This window comes from Carcharodon carcharias, chromosome 12 (assembly GCF_017639515.1).
Source record: "Carcharodon carcharias isolate sCarCar2 chromosome 12, sCarCar2.pri, whole genome shotgun sequence".
In the NCBI taxonomy this organism is placed as follows: domain Eukaryota; kingdom Metazoa; phylum Chordata; class Chondrichthyes; order Lamniformes; family Lamnidae; genus Carcharodon; species Carcharodon carcharias.
Genome location: NC_054478.1, coordinates 75,465,928 through 75,482,993, shown reverse-complemented (window position 1 = coordinate 75,482,993; position 17,066 = coordinate 75,465,928). Strand labels below are relative to the sequence as shown.

The 17,066-nt window shown below is 49.5% G+C and overlaps 1 protein-coding gene across 1 annotated transcript in view; it reads right to left on the bottom strand.

Moving 5' to 3' along the window:
• The window catches only part of kalrna (kalirin RhoGEF kinase a), a 1,007,899-nt gene that overhangs the window by 246,383 nt on the left and 744,450 nt on the right, over positions 1–17,066 (bottom strand). The window lies entirely within an intron of this gene.

Genomic DNA, 17,066 nt, shown 5'->3' with positions numbered 1-17,066 from the left:
ATTTGTCTAAGATGATAAAATCACTAGCAGAGCTATATCAAAGTCCAGTTTGAACCTGGAGGAGTGGTGGATGGTCTCCTCCAACTGTATGTCTGCATATGCCATTGTAACTCCAGATTACCACTTGATTCCCCCTCCCCTGTCTATGCCCAATTCTTTATTCCCTGCCTTTATTAAATTACTTCAGTCCATCACTTTTTTTTCTCTTAAGAACCTAAAATGTGTTTTCAATGCCCCAAGGAGGTATTAATATTACATACCAAAGTCATGTGTTTACCTCAGTTGTGCTTATGAAGATCCAGTGATGTATGAGTCTTCCTAGTCAATGGTCTCAAAGACATTTAGATAGCACCTTTAATGAAGTAAACATCTTAAAAGCGCTTCACAGAGTAGAAAACGGGAAAAGAACATGACCAGGCACCAAGTACCCTTGTAGCAGGAGAAGAATTAGAGAAAGTGGACAAAGACATTGCCAGATATATATTTGGAGAAGGCATTTAAAAGTTTTTAATGAAAGTTCCAGGTTTTAGGGTTGAGATGCTAAAGCATCTGGAACAGATATAATAGACATAATAAACATAATAGATCAGAAATGGAAAAAGGACAGGACAGCTGAAACATTTAGCTGGAGAAGATTACAGATTAAAGGAAGATAAGGTTTTGAAATTCAATACATTAGGGCAGGGTGCCAATGGAGGTCAGCAATGATAAGACGAGGGTATAGGAAGCCTCAGTTGGAGTTTCGATCGAGTTGAATTTATATGTCGGGTGAAATTCAGGAGGTCAGCATGTGGTTATTGGATAAGTTAAGCCCAAATGCGATGAAAAGTTTGAATGAAGGTTTCAGCAATGATAGGGCTGAAGTAAAGGCGGAGATGAGGGATACTGTGGAGGTAGACATAGGCAAACTTGGTGATGGGTAAGATGTAGGATTTGACATTCGGCTCAAGATTACACAGGATGTTGAAGTTGGAAACGATATGGTTAAGCTTCAGAAAACAGCCAGGATTTGGCAGCTGAGGGTGGTCAGAAGAATTGGAGGCTAAGTTACAGGTTTCAATTATCTGTGATCTTCCAATAGTTTGGTCATCAAGTGCACAACTAATGTGCTACCAAGCTATGGGTTATTTCAGGTTTTATCCATTGGCTGTGTTAAGTTCGCCAGGGTGGCTTTTGGAGAGCAATTAAAGGCTTCAGCGTCCCTGAGTGAGGAAGAGAAACAAATGGTCACAGTTTTGAAACCATAACATATCCAGCAGCTCTTGCTGGGAAGTGTAAGTATGTGGATGTCATTAAGGAACAGGGTCAGGTTTAGTTATAGTGCACTTCACAGTCACACGGCTTTCTGACATTTGCTATTCAGGTTCACAGAAGAGGACAAAAAAAAATCACCCAATGAGGTATCAGAAGGCACCGCCAGAACAATAAGAAAAAGACTTGCAAAGACTTACACCACCTCAGAACATCCCAAAACAACAACCAATAAAGTAATTTTGAAGTGTAATCTCTGTTGTAATGTTGAAATCTGCATCTTAGCCTCTGATTCTTCTCCACAGTCAATTTGCACAGCAAGCTTCCACAAACAGTAATGAGATAATGAACAAATATCTGTATTGTTTTGTGATATTGATTGAGGGGTAAATATTGGTCAGTACAGTGGAGATAACTCTCCTAGCCTTCTTCGAAATAGTGTCATGGGATCTTTTCCAACAAACTGAAAGAACAAACAGGGCCTCCAACAATGCAGCATTCCCTTGGTACTGCACTGGAGTGTCGGCCTAGATTTCGGTGCTCAAGTCCTGCAGTGTGACGTGCACCCAGAACCATCTGAGGCAAGATTGCTACCAACTGAGCCAAAGTTGACAACTTGAATACAGAGCACGAGTTACTGCATTCAGGAACAGGGAATAAATTGAAAAATATATTTTTAGAAATCAAAGCTGCAGGCAAAATCCAAAATGGTAGTCACAGAAAACAGATATTAGCTCAGTTGTGCTGTAACAAATTCTGTCATACAGTGATTAACAATACACAATTTTATTTTTTTAATTTACTGGTATTTTGATTTCACAGGTCAGCCCAGTTTTGTCAACTAATTAAATTTTTGATAAACATGTTTATTTTGTTCTCAATAAACATGTTTTATTTGGAAGTGTGGGATAAACTAAGCTGAAGAGCTTAATATTGAAACCAGTTGACATTTTCATAGTATGTGTTCCTTGTGCAATTTATCTTTGTCAAATGCTGCATAAAAATAGTTGTTAATTCTGAATGCTCTCTGCATTGATTTATAAATCATGAGTAAAAGGGAATCATTAGTCTTAATAATAGTAAGAAGTTGGCAGGTCATAGACAAACATGAAAATCACAAAATTATTTTGTTTGATTTTGCATTATGGAAGAAAAGACAAAAACAGCACATTACAATTATCATCTGAGACTAAGGCAGTAACACTACAAACAGGGAATTTATGAAAGGCAGCCAAATGTACACTGCTCCAGTTATGACTGAGTAATTGTATTGTATTGCTGGCTTAAATTAGGGAAAGCAGAGCTCTGTGCACATATACTCAAACACACGTGCACGGTTTTACTCTTCGGTTTCCATATACTGGTATTCTCAAGACATGCATTGACTGGGCTATAGCTTACAAGTTTTTTTCTTTTAAATGTTAAGTTAAAAAAGTTGGCTGTGGTTAACGTGTAGTTCAGTGTGGTGTCATCACTAATCCCAAAGCACTTGTTCCCCAAGCCCTCTTCTAAAGGCACCAAATTCTTGACGAGGCAAAGTTCCACATACCCAGTATCCCTTCTTCATGTGTGAACCTGGACAGTGAGCAGCAGAAGCAGGGATACTGCAGTCATCCAATCCTACTATTCACACAGGACATCAGTTAGTAATCTGCAAGGAGAGCCCCAGAAGATTTCCTCCTCCCTGGAGGTATAACCCAGAACAGAAAAGTGATTGAATCTTGAACCTTGTGGTCTGCAGAGAGTTCAATGACTTATTATTTTAACCAGTTTCACATTACATTGTGCCAAAGGCAAATCTGCAGCATATCGATTGTGAACACAAGAAAGTAGGATTTAGGAGCAGGAGTAGGCCATTCTGCCTGCTCCGCCATTCGATAAGATCATGGATGATCTGTTTGTAGTCTCAATTTCACTTTCTTCTCTGCCCTCAATAACCCTTGACTCTCTTGTCTATCCAAAATCTATCCAACACAGCTTTGAATAAATTCAATGAACCAGCCTCCAATACTTTCTGAGGAAGAGAATTCCATATACAAATGACCCTCTGAGAGAAAAAATATTTCCTCATCTCCGTTTTAAAAGGGAGACCTCTTATTCTTCAACAGTGCTCCCTAGTTCTAGGCTCTCCCAGTGGAAACATCTTCTAGCTATCCACCCTTTCAAGTCCCCACAGGATCTTATGTGCGGAATTTTTCCCTTCATGGGGATGCTCAGCAGGGGCAGACTGGAGCAGTCAGGAAGCCAACCGCCGCCCGCTCTTGGCAGTATACTGCGATTTTATGTGGCGGGCCAATTAAGGCCTGTGAATGAGTGCGAAGGGGCGGACGGGGTTGGGGGCTTAATGTCTACTGGGTCCAATGGCAACCTGGCAGCTGATTCAAATGCGGCCTCAGCAGCCTCTGGAAGGCTGCCACCAAAGGATGCAGAGGTCCTGTGAATGGAGACCGTAGAGGGTGGATACGGCAGGCGGGAGGGCAGGCTAGCGGGGCAGTCGGCCCCGCATTTCTCAGAAGAGTGCCTCGCTGCCCTCCTGGAAGAGGTGGCAGCAAGGAGAGAAACACTTATCCCCATGGACGAGAGGAGGGGGCCCCCCATTTCACCAAAAAGGTCTGGGAGGAGGTGACATTCAGGGTCAGAAGCTGTGGTGAGGCACACATGGGTGCAAAGCTGGAAGTGCTTTAACGATCTCCTGCAATTGGGAAGGGTTAGTACCGTGTTGGCATAGGTCACTTTGCAGCATAGTTAAGAGCTGCCCACCACCCTCCATGGACCTAACAGGTGTTACAGTGTGGGTGGCAAATATCAATGAGGCAGGATCTGGCCAAGGGGGTGAGCCCTCGCTGCTTGGGCTGAGTGCCTTGTGGCTCCACGTCACTAATCAGTTGAGTCATGCGAGGTGTTCCTCAGGTGGGATTGGCCAGGCTGCAATGGTGCTGCAGGTACAGGGTGGACTAATCAATGCTTCTCTACCCTTTCAGGAGAAAACATTCCATAACAATATTGAGAGGTCACGGACTGGCGGGGGACCCCCACACCTCCTAATCCTCAGTTGATTCAAGCAGGAGGCCCTGGTGTTGGAGAGGTGCTATGCACCTCGGTCAAGTGACCGTGGCAAGGTTGGGGTGCCAGAGGGAGGTAAGAGTGTAGTGCACTGAGGTGAGAATGTGGGATTTTGCAACCATTCCGGTGTAGTTTTTATATTGATGTGACCCTCGAACCTGGAGTCCCCATTGATAATCGAAAGACGAGGGCACCATGATTCAAATCTCTGTCTCATCAGGGTAACGGGCATGCACATTGACAGTCTAATGACTTAAACTAATGACATGTCCTTCTTCTCCCTTTTAGATTCACCAGCGGCCCTTTGTTATGAGGATCCTGAAGGCCCACCCCTGACCATTGAGGACCATCATGTTCAGCACCACCAGTGTCACACCCTCTCATCTCACTGGGTGTTAGATTGTTGTCTAATATATCGGTGCACATCGGTGAGGGCACTTCACACTCGCTTGAGGTGCAGTCGAAGGTAGAGAGTGCCCAGGGTGCCGGCAATTGGAGGACTGCTGGGGACGAGGACAATGCTCAGTCGATGGCTGATGATGGGCCTTTGAAATCGTCCATGAGGCAGTAGATGCTGGATGTCCAGCAAGGTTGGCGGAGATACATGAGGAAATGTGTGCCATGGTGATTGTTGTGGAGAAGTACCTGTGGAGCATAAGCAATGCGTTGATCCTCATGGTCGAGCGCAATACCTCCTCCATGGAGAGAGTGGCGACTCTCATGGAGAGGCTCCTCCACGGGCACAATTAGGAGTTCCTGGGGATGCGCTCAGACCTGCAAGCCCTCACACTGGCAATGACCTCAGCTGGTCAGTGTCAGTGTGGGAGATGGATTGGGCACCCAGTATCCCAGCTAGGTGCCCAGTTATCAATGGTGAGCAGGGAGGTTTAAAGCGACCTCACGCTGGTGCACAAGCTGCCTGTCATCTCTGTGGGCTCCTCTCAGGGTGCTCCGGATGATGGCAGCAGCTCCTCTGCCCCTCTGCCAGTGACCGTGGCATCTGATGAGTCTGCAACGACTGGGGAGATGCCAGTTGTAGCACTGGCCACTCCCTCCCAGGTGAGGCCAGCACAGGCTCCAGAGGCCAGAGGACACCTGTCAAAGTCATCAAGGCCAACAGGACAGCAGAGTGAGCAGGCTGTCTCCAATGCTGGTGCCAGCGAGAGGGGAGCACCTAGACATAGCATCCGTAAGCGAAAACTTAAAGCACCTTAAACACAACACGCCTTGATTACAGGTGATATTTGTTTCCCCCATTTTTCTGTTTTTTTTTAACGGTGTGATGTAAAACACCGGCCAGTGTTCATTTCTGCGATGTCTGTAAGTCAGAAGTAAATGATATATTTTTTTAACAACTGGCCTCTGGATGCTTCATTTGTTCTGTAGGTGCAGGATAAGCCATGATGTTATGTTGGACATGTGACTCCTTAAGCTTTATTGCACTGGCATATAGTGTGTGTTGTTGACCAAGAAACTAGTGCTGTCAGGGATTGAGTATGGAGCATGTGGTGGTGGTTCTTATTTGGTAGGCTAGCTCAAACAGCATTGGATCAAAGCATCCTGGGTGTCCCTGCCTCCCTGGAGGTTACCCAGGTCAGCATCTATGCTCTCAGCGTTCTCCTGACCGTGCTCGTCCTTGGACTCATTACTGGACTCATTGTCTGTTGCCTGTGCAACTGCGCCAAGAACTTCTTCCTCCACTGCATCCCCCCTTTCCAGTGCCAGATTGTATAGAGCGCAGCATGCAACCAGTATCAGTGACGCACGACCTGGGAGGCACTGCAGTGCAACCCCTGAATGGTCCAGGCATCGGAAGCGCATCTTGAGAAAACCAAGGTTCTCTCTACCACCGCCCTTATGGAGGTATGGCTCCTGTTGTACTGCTGCTCGGCCTCTGTTCTTGGGTGGCGGCGAGGCATCATGAGCCACTTTTTGAACGGATCGCATTTGTCACAGAGCTGCCTGACCTTGGCGCAGCCAGCTGGGTTGGAGCACTGAACAGCCTCAGGATCTAGGAGTGCCTTAGGATGTAAGCATCATGAGAGTTGCAAGAATATCGTGCACACACTTGCAGAATTTGCATCCTGTGGTCGCACACTATCTGCAAGTTCATGGGGTGGAATCCCTTCCTGTTGACAAGGATTCCCAGCTCACCTGCTGGCACCTTGATGGCCACATGTGTGCAGTCGATTGCACCCTGGACGCAGGGGAACCCAGTGATCACTATGAAGTCTATGGCTCGCGCTGCCTGGCTGGCCTCGTCCACACAGTAATGAATGAAAGTCAATGCACGCCTGAACAGAGCATCTATCACCAGTTTGACGCAACTGTGGACAGCTGATTGGGAGACTCCACACAGATCCCCCATTGACCCTTGGAAAAAGCCGGAAGCATAGAAGTTGAGGGCCACCGTGACCTTCAGTGCTACTGGCATGGGGTGTCCACCCACACAGTCAGAGCTGATCTCAGGGCCGATCCTCTGACAGATGGAGGTCACTGTCTCCCTTGAGAGATGGAGCCTCCTTTGGTATTGCACCTCAGACATATTGAGGTAGCTGCATCGCTGCCTGTAAACCCTGGCAGCAGGGTATTAGCATCTTCTGAAGCCCTTTCCGCCTTGGCCTTCCTGTTGGCCCTGCGCCTCTCCTCCCACAGGTCACTCCCCTGGAAGCTGCATAGGGACACCTGACCTCTTCCCCCTTCTGGCTCTCTCTTCCTCCTCAGAGGAGATACCTCCAGCAGAGACCACAATCCCCATTACCAGGGTAAGGGTAAGCTCTCTGATACCTGGAAGGCCGCAGGTGGTGTAAATCCTCTAGGGGTCTGGAAAACAACACTGAGTCCTGAACTGAAGCCTCTAAATGCAGCTCTGAAGTGAAATGATGCTGTCTTGTTGCACAGAAGCAAGCAGCAGCGATATCCAAAACTCCTCACTAATCGCTTTGCCAAGGCCACTGACTTCTCTTATCCCATCTGTGGATGAGGTTTTGCAAATTATGGCCTGCCCGCCTGCCCATTTTGCCCGTGCGATAGCCAAAAGTCACACGGGCTACGTAAAGTCGGAGACAATTGGTCTCTCAAGGGCCTTAACTGGCCACTTAATTAATGACGGGCGTGCCTCCGCCTTCATCACGTGCCCACCTAACAAAATATCACCAGAGTGCGCGTTGACCTCGGCATGCTTGGCCGATGTCAATGCGCTTTATTTCATGATTGGGCGTGTCAGGTACGCGCCAACACACCAAGGGTAAAATTCTGCCCTATATGTTTCAATAAGATCACCTCTCATTGTTCTAAACTCCGATGTATAGGCCCAACCTGTTCAATCTTTCTTCTTAAGATAAGCCCTTCACCCCAGGAATAAGTCAAATGAATCTTGCCTGAACTGCTTCAAACACAACAATTGGCGGAATTGTCCCAGATTTGCACTAAGTGTGGTAGTGGGCAGGGAACATGACATTTTACCCGTCAGCCGCAATGGCAGCTACTCACGCCTTGTGTATCATTCCAAAACCCGCCACATTAATTATACATTTCCTAGAAACACGCCGTTTTGATGGCGGATGGGCTTTCATTCGCCCACCACGCCATCACCTCACCACTTCGTCATACTGGACACCATATTTAAAGTGCAGCCGCGTGCACTTCTCTCAGTGCTTCCAAACCGGGACTGCTGCATGGAAGACATGGCTCCGAAAGGCAAAAAGACTGCATGCCCCAGGTTTAATGACGCATCCCTCGAGTGCCTCTTGGATGCCATGGAGGCCCGCTGTGACATCCTCTAAGCCCACTTTAGCTGCAGGATGGGCAGCAACATCACCAATCTGGTTTGGGAGGCAGCGTCAGCGGTGGTCAGTGCCAATGCACTTCAAAAGAGGACAGCTACCCAGTGCCACAAGAGGATGAATGATCTCCTCTGTTTCTCCGGGGTAACTCCTCTTCCCATCACTCTCAGGGAAGGAGGTAAAAGAGGAGGGGCTATTGCAATATTGGTCAAGGAATCAATTATAGTAGTAAGGAGGGATGATATCTTAGAAGGTTCCTCAAATGAAGACATATGGGTAGAACTGAAAAACAAAAAAGAAGCAATCACATTGTTGGGAGTGTACTTAGGCCCCCAAACAGTCAGAGAGAAATAGAAGAGCAGATATGTAGGCAAATTTCAGAGAAGTGTAAAAATAATAGGGTAGTAATAATGGGGGATTTCAACTTCCCCAACATTAACTGGGTTAATCATAGTGTGATAGGTTTAGAGGGAGCGGAATTCTTAAAATGCATCCAGGAGAGCTTTTTAAGCCAGTACGTAGAAGGTCCTACAAGAGAGGGGGCGGTCCTGGACTTAATTTTCGGGAATGAAGCTGGGCAAGTGGAAGAGGTATCAGTGGGGGAACATTTTGCAGATAGTGATCATAACTCCGTTAGATTCAAGGTTGTTATGGAAAAGGACAAGGATGGGCCAGAAATCAGAGTTCTAAATTGGGGGAAGGCTGATTTTAATAAGATCAAATATGATTTGGCCAGATTGGACTGGGAGCAGCTACTTTTAGGTAAATCTGCATCAGAGCAGTGGGACTCATTCAAGAAGGAAAGAGGGAGGCTACAGGGCCAACGTATTCCAGTAAAAACAAAGGGTGGGACCAACAAATTCAGGGATTCATCGAGGGATATACAGGGATGTCAAGGGATATACAGGATTGGATAAAGAGAAAAAGGGAGGCATATGGCAGATACCAAGGGCTCAAAACAGTGGAAGGCCTAGAGGAGTATAGAATGTGTAGGAAGGAACTTAAAAAGGAAATTAGGAGAGCAAAAAGGGGGCATGAAGAATATTGATAGGTAAAATAAAGGAAAATCCAAAGTTATTTTACAAGTACATTCAGAGTAAGAGGATAACTAAGGAAGGAGTAGGGCCCATTATAGAGGTAATTTGTGTGTGGAACCGGAAGACGTAGGTAGGGTTCCAAATGAACACTTTGTGACAATGTTCACAAGTGAGAGGGATGACATGGGTATGGAAATCAGGCAGAAGGACTGTGATATAATTGAAGAAATTAGCATAGAAAGGGAGGAGTTTCTAAGTGGTCTGGCAGGCTTCAAAGTAGATAAATCTCCAGGCCGAATGAAATGTATCCCAGGCTGTTAAGTGAGACAAGGGAGGAGATGGCAGGGATGCTGGCAATAATTTTCAATACCTCTCTGGCCACAGGAGAGGTGCCAGAGGACTGGAGGACAGCAATTGTGGTACTGTTATTCAAGAAGGGAGGAAGGGATAAACCATGGAACTACAGGCCAGTCAGTCTAACCTCAGTGGTGGGGAAACTTTTGGAAGCAATTCTGAGGGACAGAATTAATCTACACTTGGAGAGGCAGGGATTAATAAAGGACAGTTAGCATGGTTTTGTTAAGGGGAGGTCATGTCTGACCAGTTTGATTGAATTTTTCGAAGGAGGCGACCAGGTGTGTAGATGAGGGCAATGCATTTGATGTAGTCTACTTGGACTTCTGCAAAGCTTTTGATAAGGTCCCGCATGGGAGACTGATAATGAAGGTAAGAGCCCATGGGATCCAAGGCAATTTGGCAAATTGGATCCAGAATTGGCTGCGTGGCAGGAAGCAGAGGGTGATAGTCGAGGGGTGTTTTTGTGACTGGATGCCTGGGTTCCACAGGGATTGGTGTTGGGTCCCTTGCTGTTTGCGGTAGATGTAAACGATTTAGACTTGCATGTAGGAGGGTTGATCAGTAAGTTCGCAGATGACACAAAAATTGGTGGGGTCGTAAATAGTGAGGAGGATAGCCTTAGATTACAGGAGGATATAGACGGGCTGGTCAGATGGGCTGATCAGTGGCAAATGGAATTTAATCCGAATAAGTGTGAGGTGATGCACTTGGGCAGGCCAAACAAGGCACAGGAATACACGATGAATGGTAGGACCCTGGGGAGTCTGAGGATCAGAGGGACCTTGGTGTGCATGTCCACCAGTCCCTTAAGATAGAAGGACAGGTAGATAAGGTGGTTAAGAAGGCAAAAGGGATACTTGCCTTGATTAGCCGAGGCATAGAATATAAGAGCAGGGAGATTATGCTAGAACCGTATAAAACGCTGGTTAGGCCACAGCTAGAGTATTGCGTGCAGTTCTGGAATCCACATTAAAGGAAGGATGTGACTGCATTAGAAAGAGTGCAGAGGAGATTTACCAGGATGTTGCCTGGGCTGGAGAGTTTTAGTTATTAGAAGTTATTGGACAGACTGGGGTTAATTTCCCTGGAGCAGAGGAGATTGAAGGGCCATGATTGAGGTGTATAAAATTATGAGGGGCATAGATAGGGTAGACAGGAAGGAACTTTTCCCCTTGGTGGAGGGATCAATAACCAGGGGGCATAGATTTAAGGTAAGGGGCAGGAGATTTAGATAGGATGTGAGCAAGAATTTTTTCACCCAGAGGCTGGTGGGAATCTGGAACTCACTGCCTGAAAGGGTGGTAGAGGCAGAAACCCTCATAACATTTAAACAGTATTTGGACATGTGCTTGTGATGCCATGGCATAGAAGGCTATGGGCCAACCCTGGAAAATGGGATTAGAATAGATAGGTATTTATTTGACTGGAGCAGACTCGATGGGCCGAAGCGCCTTTTTCTGTGCTGTGGACCTCTTTAGCTCTATGACTCAACTCACACACTCACAAACCCATCACACTTCCACAGTGCCCTCACTCATTGCCAGTTCAAGGGACGTCATCATTCACTCTCTCTACACATACCTTCATTGCCCTCATCCCGTCCATGGAACCATTCACCACCCACACATGCCAGGCATACTTATCATCCAGCCTGGCAGGTGTCCTGCTTGCACTCTCTTCATCTCTATTCATTCAGGACAAGCTGGCGCACAACAAGAGGGAGAGATCGCAGATTGGTGGAGGAATGCCTGAAATCAAGGTCCTCATAGACTTTGCAAACAGAGCCACCCAGCTAGCCGGTGAGGATCCACACCATTCCTGTGCTGATAATCTTTTTAAATGAAACCAATTAAACTAAATCAACAAAATTGGGATAAATCAGGCACAGCCCCTAATTCAGGTCAGCTGTAAAATCAAGGACAAAATTTAAAGGAACCTTACAAACTTTAAATCAAAATGTGTTTAAAGGGGTCAACAAAACACCCCAGTCCCCGCGGTGCCCACCGAGCACGGAAGGCCTCGAGCGTGTCAGCAGACACCGCGTGCTCCTTCTCCAGGGACATCCGGCAGCAAACGTAGCCGTGGAAGAGGGACAAACAATCGGGCGGGACTCCCCCGTCGATCGCCCACTGCCTGGACCTGTTAATGGCCAACTTGGCCAGGCCCAGGAGCAGGTTCACGAGGAGGTCCTCCTCCTTCCCGACCCCCTTCCGCACCGGGTGCCCATAGATCAGGAGCGTGGGGCTGAAGTGCAAACGAAAAATCAATAAAAGGTTTTTCAAATAACTAAAAAGGGAGTGCAGCCTACAACACCCTATATATACATGGTCCACGGACTCCACAAGACCACAAAAAGTGTCCTGAGAGTCCGTGAACCTATGCATCCTCTTATTATACGGGACTGCTGCATGCAACACCCTCCAACCCAGCTCCCCGATAGAAAGGGGGAGGACACCTCCGTAGAGGGCCTCCCATCGGGGGCCTCCGCCGCCGGACGGCAACAAGGCACGCCAGGGCGTGTCCGGGCGGCGGACAAGGGCGAGAAATTGGAAGGTGTGCAGCAGCAGTCCATACAAAAAGCCCCTCTTTGCCGTGCCAAAAGGCACGGAGGGCATGTCCCCGAGGCGGCTCATATTGCGGGGCACCAGCACCCGAGGGAGGGTTCGGGCCTTGGGGCCAATGTGGAATTCTGTCCGAACAGGGGAACGTTCAGACGGAAGACCACCGCGCACCTGGGCCACCTCAAGACCCAAAATAATGTCGGGTCCGAGCACGACAGTTCTCAGGTCTTGGATGGCATCGGCTGCAACCTGGACACTCACAGACACGCGACGCGCCAACTCCTGCGGGAGCATCTAGCCCAGTCCTCCGCCTCCCAGCACGTCCCCGATCCTGGTCACCCCTGCGGCCACAGCCCTCCTCTCCGCCAACCACTGAAAAGGACGGAGGGGCGGATTCCTGAGCAGTGACTCTCTGACGATAGCCGCTACTCCTGACGGGGGAGAGCTGCGTTGCGAGGCGACCACTTTCCAGACTTTGATCAGGTCCTGGTAAAAGACGGGCAACGCCTGCAAGGAGCCACCGAGGCCCATCTGTTCTATAAACAGGAGCTACACGTCATAATTCAGGCCGTGCACCTGACGGAAGAAATACGTCGTCAGGGCACACCACCTAGGAGGAGGCTCGACGTAGAGGTATCGCTGCAGGGTCTGAAGGCGGAAGGTCGCCACCTGTGTGCGTAGGCACACTAGCGCCTGACCACCCTCCCTAAGCAGGAGACTCAGAACCTCGGCAGCGACCCAGTGCAATCTTTTGTCCCAGAAGAAGTCGACTAACAATTTCTGGATTCTTGTGACAAAGTCCGGGGGAGGGGTCAAAGTGACCAGCCGATACCACAACATGGCGGCGATCAGCTGGTTTATGACCAGAACTCGACCCCGGTAAGATAGCACTCGGAGCAGTCCTGTCCAGCGCCGCAGGCGAGCGGTGACTTTCGTCTCCAGTTCCTGCCAGTTCGCCGGCCAGGATTCCTCAGCAGGGCAGAGATGGACCCCCAGGTAGAGGAGGCTGGTCCTGCTCCAGGTGAAAGGCCTGAGCTCCTCAGTTAGGGGATCCATTTGCCACTGACCGACCAGGAGTCCAGAACATTTCTCCCAGTTGATCCTGGCAGAAGAAGCGGCAGAGTAGACCTCCTGGCACTCGCGCATCCTCCGCAGGTCAGCCGGGTCACTAAACATAAGGAGCACGTCATCGGCGTAAGCCGAAAGGACCACCCCGATGCCCGGCCCGCGCAGAACCAATCCCGACAACCTCCTCCGCAAGAGGTGCAGGAAAGGCTCCACGCAAATAGAATACAACTGGCCAGACAGGGGGCAGCCCTGACGTACCCCTCTCCCAAAGTGAAGGGGCGCCGTCAGGGACCCGTTAACCTTCACTAGACACTCCGCAGCAGTGTACAGAAGTCAGATCCGGGCGACAAAATGCGTCCTGAACCCGAACGCTCGCAGAGTTCCGAGTAAGTACCCATGATCCACCCTGTCGAACGCCTTCTCCTGATCGAGAGACAGGAAGGCGCTCGACAGACCAGCCCTCTGGGAATGGTGGATGATGTCCTGGACCAGATGGTTGTTATCATAAATGGTTCGGTCCGGGACGGTGTAGGACTGGTCAGGGTGGATCATGTGGTCCAGCACGGTGCCGAGCCGAGAAGACATGGCTCGGGCGAAGATGGTGAGGTCGGCGGTGCTCCACCGAGTAAGGACCCAGCAGTGCAACATCCATCAGACAACTACGCTGTGAGTGATGTGTCCTGTTTCACAGGCCACTGCCATGCCCTAATTATCTCTCCTTGTTTTCACAAACACATCTGAGAAACAGCCAATGGAGCCCACAATCCAGGGCCTCAGATCAAGCCCCGACGAAACCTCTGGTGAGGAATCTAAAGGCACTCTCCTTGAAGTCCTGTCACAGTGCTCACCCACACCCTCCACCAGTGCAGAGACACACACCTCGGTGGGACCTAGCTTTAGAGTAGCATCAGGATCACAATCTGGTGAGCACATTGCACTTTCTGGTCCACAGCAGGTGGCAGCACGGACTTCCTGGATGTCTGGTACTCGGAGGACTGCTGGAGTCTGAGTCAGATGACGAGCCCCCGGACTCGGTCATGTCTGTTGCTGAGGCTGCAAAGGCAAGTTTGGGAACAGCAGGAAGGGATATCCGCTGCACTCCTCAGAGCTCCTCAGATTGCAAGGCATGATGGAGGAGTCCGTCCACTTTCAGGCTGAGGCGATAAAGCCAACATGTCAATGCAGCAAGGTCAAACTGGTAGGATGGCGGCTACCATGGAGACCTTGGTCTAGGACGTCGCTCCTGCATTGCTGTGCGGACTGAACTCCATTGCTGATGCCACAGTTGGCCTCCAACAGCATGTACACGAGAGGGGTTTGGGCATCTCGATCTCACTCCAGCTACCCCTTCTCAAAGAGTCAGCCAGGGGCCCTTGGGCACCCATCAGGAGGAGGATCAGCAGGCGCACACCCCAGGGCCATCCACCCAGGTGACTCCAGGAGTGTCCAGCCTATCCGAGTCCCCTCTTCCTATGACTCCAGCAGCTCCAGCTCCACAGCTCGTGGGGGGTGCCACTGCCACACAGCAGGACCCTGAAAGCATGCAGGGGCCCCGCAGGTCTCAGACCTCCAGAGGATACCTGTCAAGGTCATCACAGGCAGCAGGCTGTCTCCACCTTCACTGTTGATGTCTGGGGAGCATGAAGCGGCAGGGTTAGGAAGGTTAAGAAGGCAGCTCTTTTGTGTTACAAACAAATAAACTAAGTTATCAAAATCAGGGACAAAGTAAAAGGCATAGTTGCACAGCCTGGGCACTGGTGTTAAGCACTTGAACATAATGTTCACTATTGTCAATAAACTCCCAAGAATGTCTCCCTGCCTACGGCTCCTTGTTCTGATGAACAGTGTTCGTGGCACTCAGATGTGAAACCTCTCTGCACAAGGTAAAGGCAGGTGTCTCAGTCCAGGGCCTCTTCCCTATGCTTTATGCAGCCTTCAGGTCAAAGTGATGGTCCAGCCTCACACTCCCTGGGCACATTACCAATGCCTGCACCTCGGCGGAGCTTTTCATTGCTGCCTGAATGTCGTGGGCAGGCATCACCAAGTTTCATCATTCCCCCTGTGTGCTCTTAGCACCTTTAAGGTGGGGCTGGCGCCCATCCCTTCAGCATCTGTGACGAGTGACACTATGCTCCTGAAGGAGTCAGGTGCTGACGGCAGACAAAGGATTAGGTGCTTTTAAAGTTTCATGACTGCATCTCCATGATATGACCCTGATCACAGAGCGCAAGCGAGCTGTCCTCAGCCAGACAGCAGTCAGACATTCTCAGAGGCTATGTGAAGGTCTATGGAGTGTCCTCACTACATGTCATCATCATCCTCCTGTAATTGAGAAGGCCTCCACTGCTTCTCCATGGCAGGAGCATTATCACAGAGGGTATGTGTGCTGCAGCCAGCCAGACTGGAATCAAACGTTCATTCATACAATGTGAGGATCTAAGGTGTCTCCTCATGGCATGTCGTCATCATCCACCACAAATCTAGCAGCTATGAGGGCCTCCCGAGCATGCCTGCCTCATCTGGCCAGTGCGAGGGCCTCATCACCGTCATCGTCACCTTTGAGGACCTGCTCACCCTTATCACAGTCTATGTCCTCCTCATCAAAGGAGACTTCCAGCTCCTCCATCTTCTCCTCAGCCAGCTCCTCTCCCCTTTGCAATGCCTCTGTGGACTATATTGCAGGGCTCCACCAGACTGGTCCAGGTACCAGAACCTCATTTTCACCATCTGATGGTTTGCTCCACCAAGTTGCGAATTGCGGGATAAGCCTTGTTATACCTTACTCTGCTGCATTCTGAGGCCGCTGCATAGATATCATGAGCCACATTCTCTGCGGGTAGCTCTTGTCCCCAAGGTGCCATCCCTGCAGCCTCTCTGGACTCTTGGAAGACTTCAGGGATCTGTGACTGACTGAGAATGTAGGAGTTGTGGACATTCCCTGGAAACCATGTGCAGACCTGTATGATGTGTTTGTGGTGGTCGTACAGCAGCTGCACATTCAGTGAAATGAAGCCCTTGCAGTTGACATAGTTGACCGCTTGTTGGGACAGAGATCTGAGCACCTCGTGAGTACAGTCTTTTGCACCCTGCACCTGTGGGAAACCCGAGATCTGGGCAAATCCAATCACTCTTGCATCCTGGCTTTCCTCGTCTCCGGCGAAATGCACAAAGTTGTGTTCCCTCGCAAAGATGGCATCCGTGATCTCATGAATACACTTGTGGGTGGAGGCTTGTGAAATCCCACAGAGGTCACTTGCGGAGCCCTGAAAGGAGCCACCGGCATAAAAACTGAGCGCCGTGGTCACTTTCATGGCCACTGGCAGTGATTGCCCTCCTGTCCCCGTGGTGCCAAATCCTGCAGTATCTGACAGATGTGACCGACCAGTTCCCTAGAGATGAGCAGTCTTCGGCGACATTGGTTCTCGGTCATCTGCGGGAATGAAAGGTAGTGCCTACAGATCCTAAGTTTAGTTAGGCGCCGAACAGCGTCGGCTCGCTGTGGCTTTTCAGCAGGGTGTGCGGCACTCCAGCTGCCCCTTCTTCCTGCAGGTGCTGCTCCTCCCTTTGCCCAGCCAGGCACTTCCGCCGCTCTCTTCTCTTTCATCTCTGCTCTCTGTACGCCACAAGGCATACAGCTAATTCAGCAGGCTCCATGCTCCTGATGTACTCCTCCTGCAGGATGAAAGAGAGCTGCATGGATTAGTGTAGGTGTTCTAAGAACCTCTGAGTTAAGTCTGAAGGCCCTTTAATGCATCCCGGAGAGTGCAGACCACCACTTGGATAGGCAGAGTTTAGTGCGCTGCATTGCTTCCAAAACCCCAACTGCCTCTGCCCCACCCCACCTGACCAATTGGCAGCAGCCTTGCCCACTGGAGTACATGCTGTGCTCTCAGCTCAGATGCAGGCGTTCTCTTAACCCGTACTGCAAGGCTGCACTGTTAGCT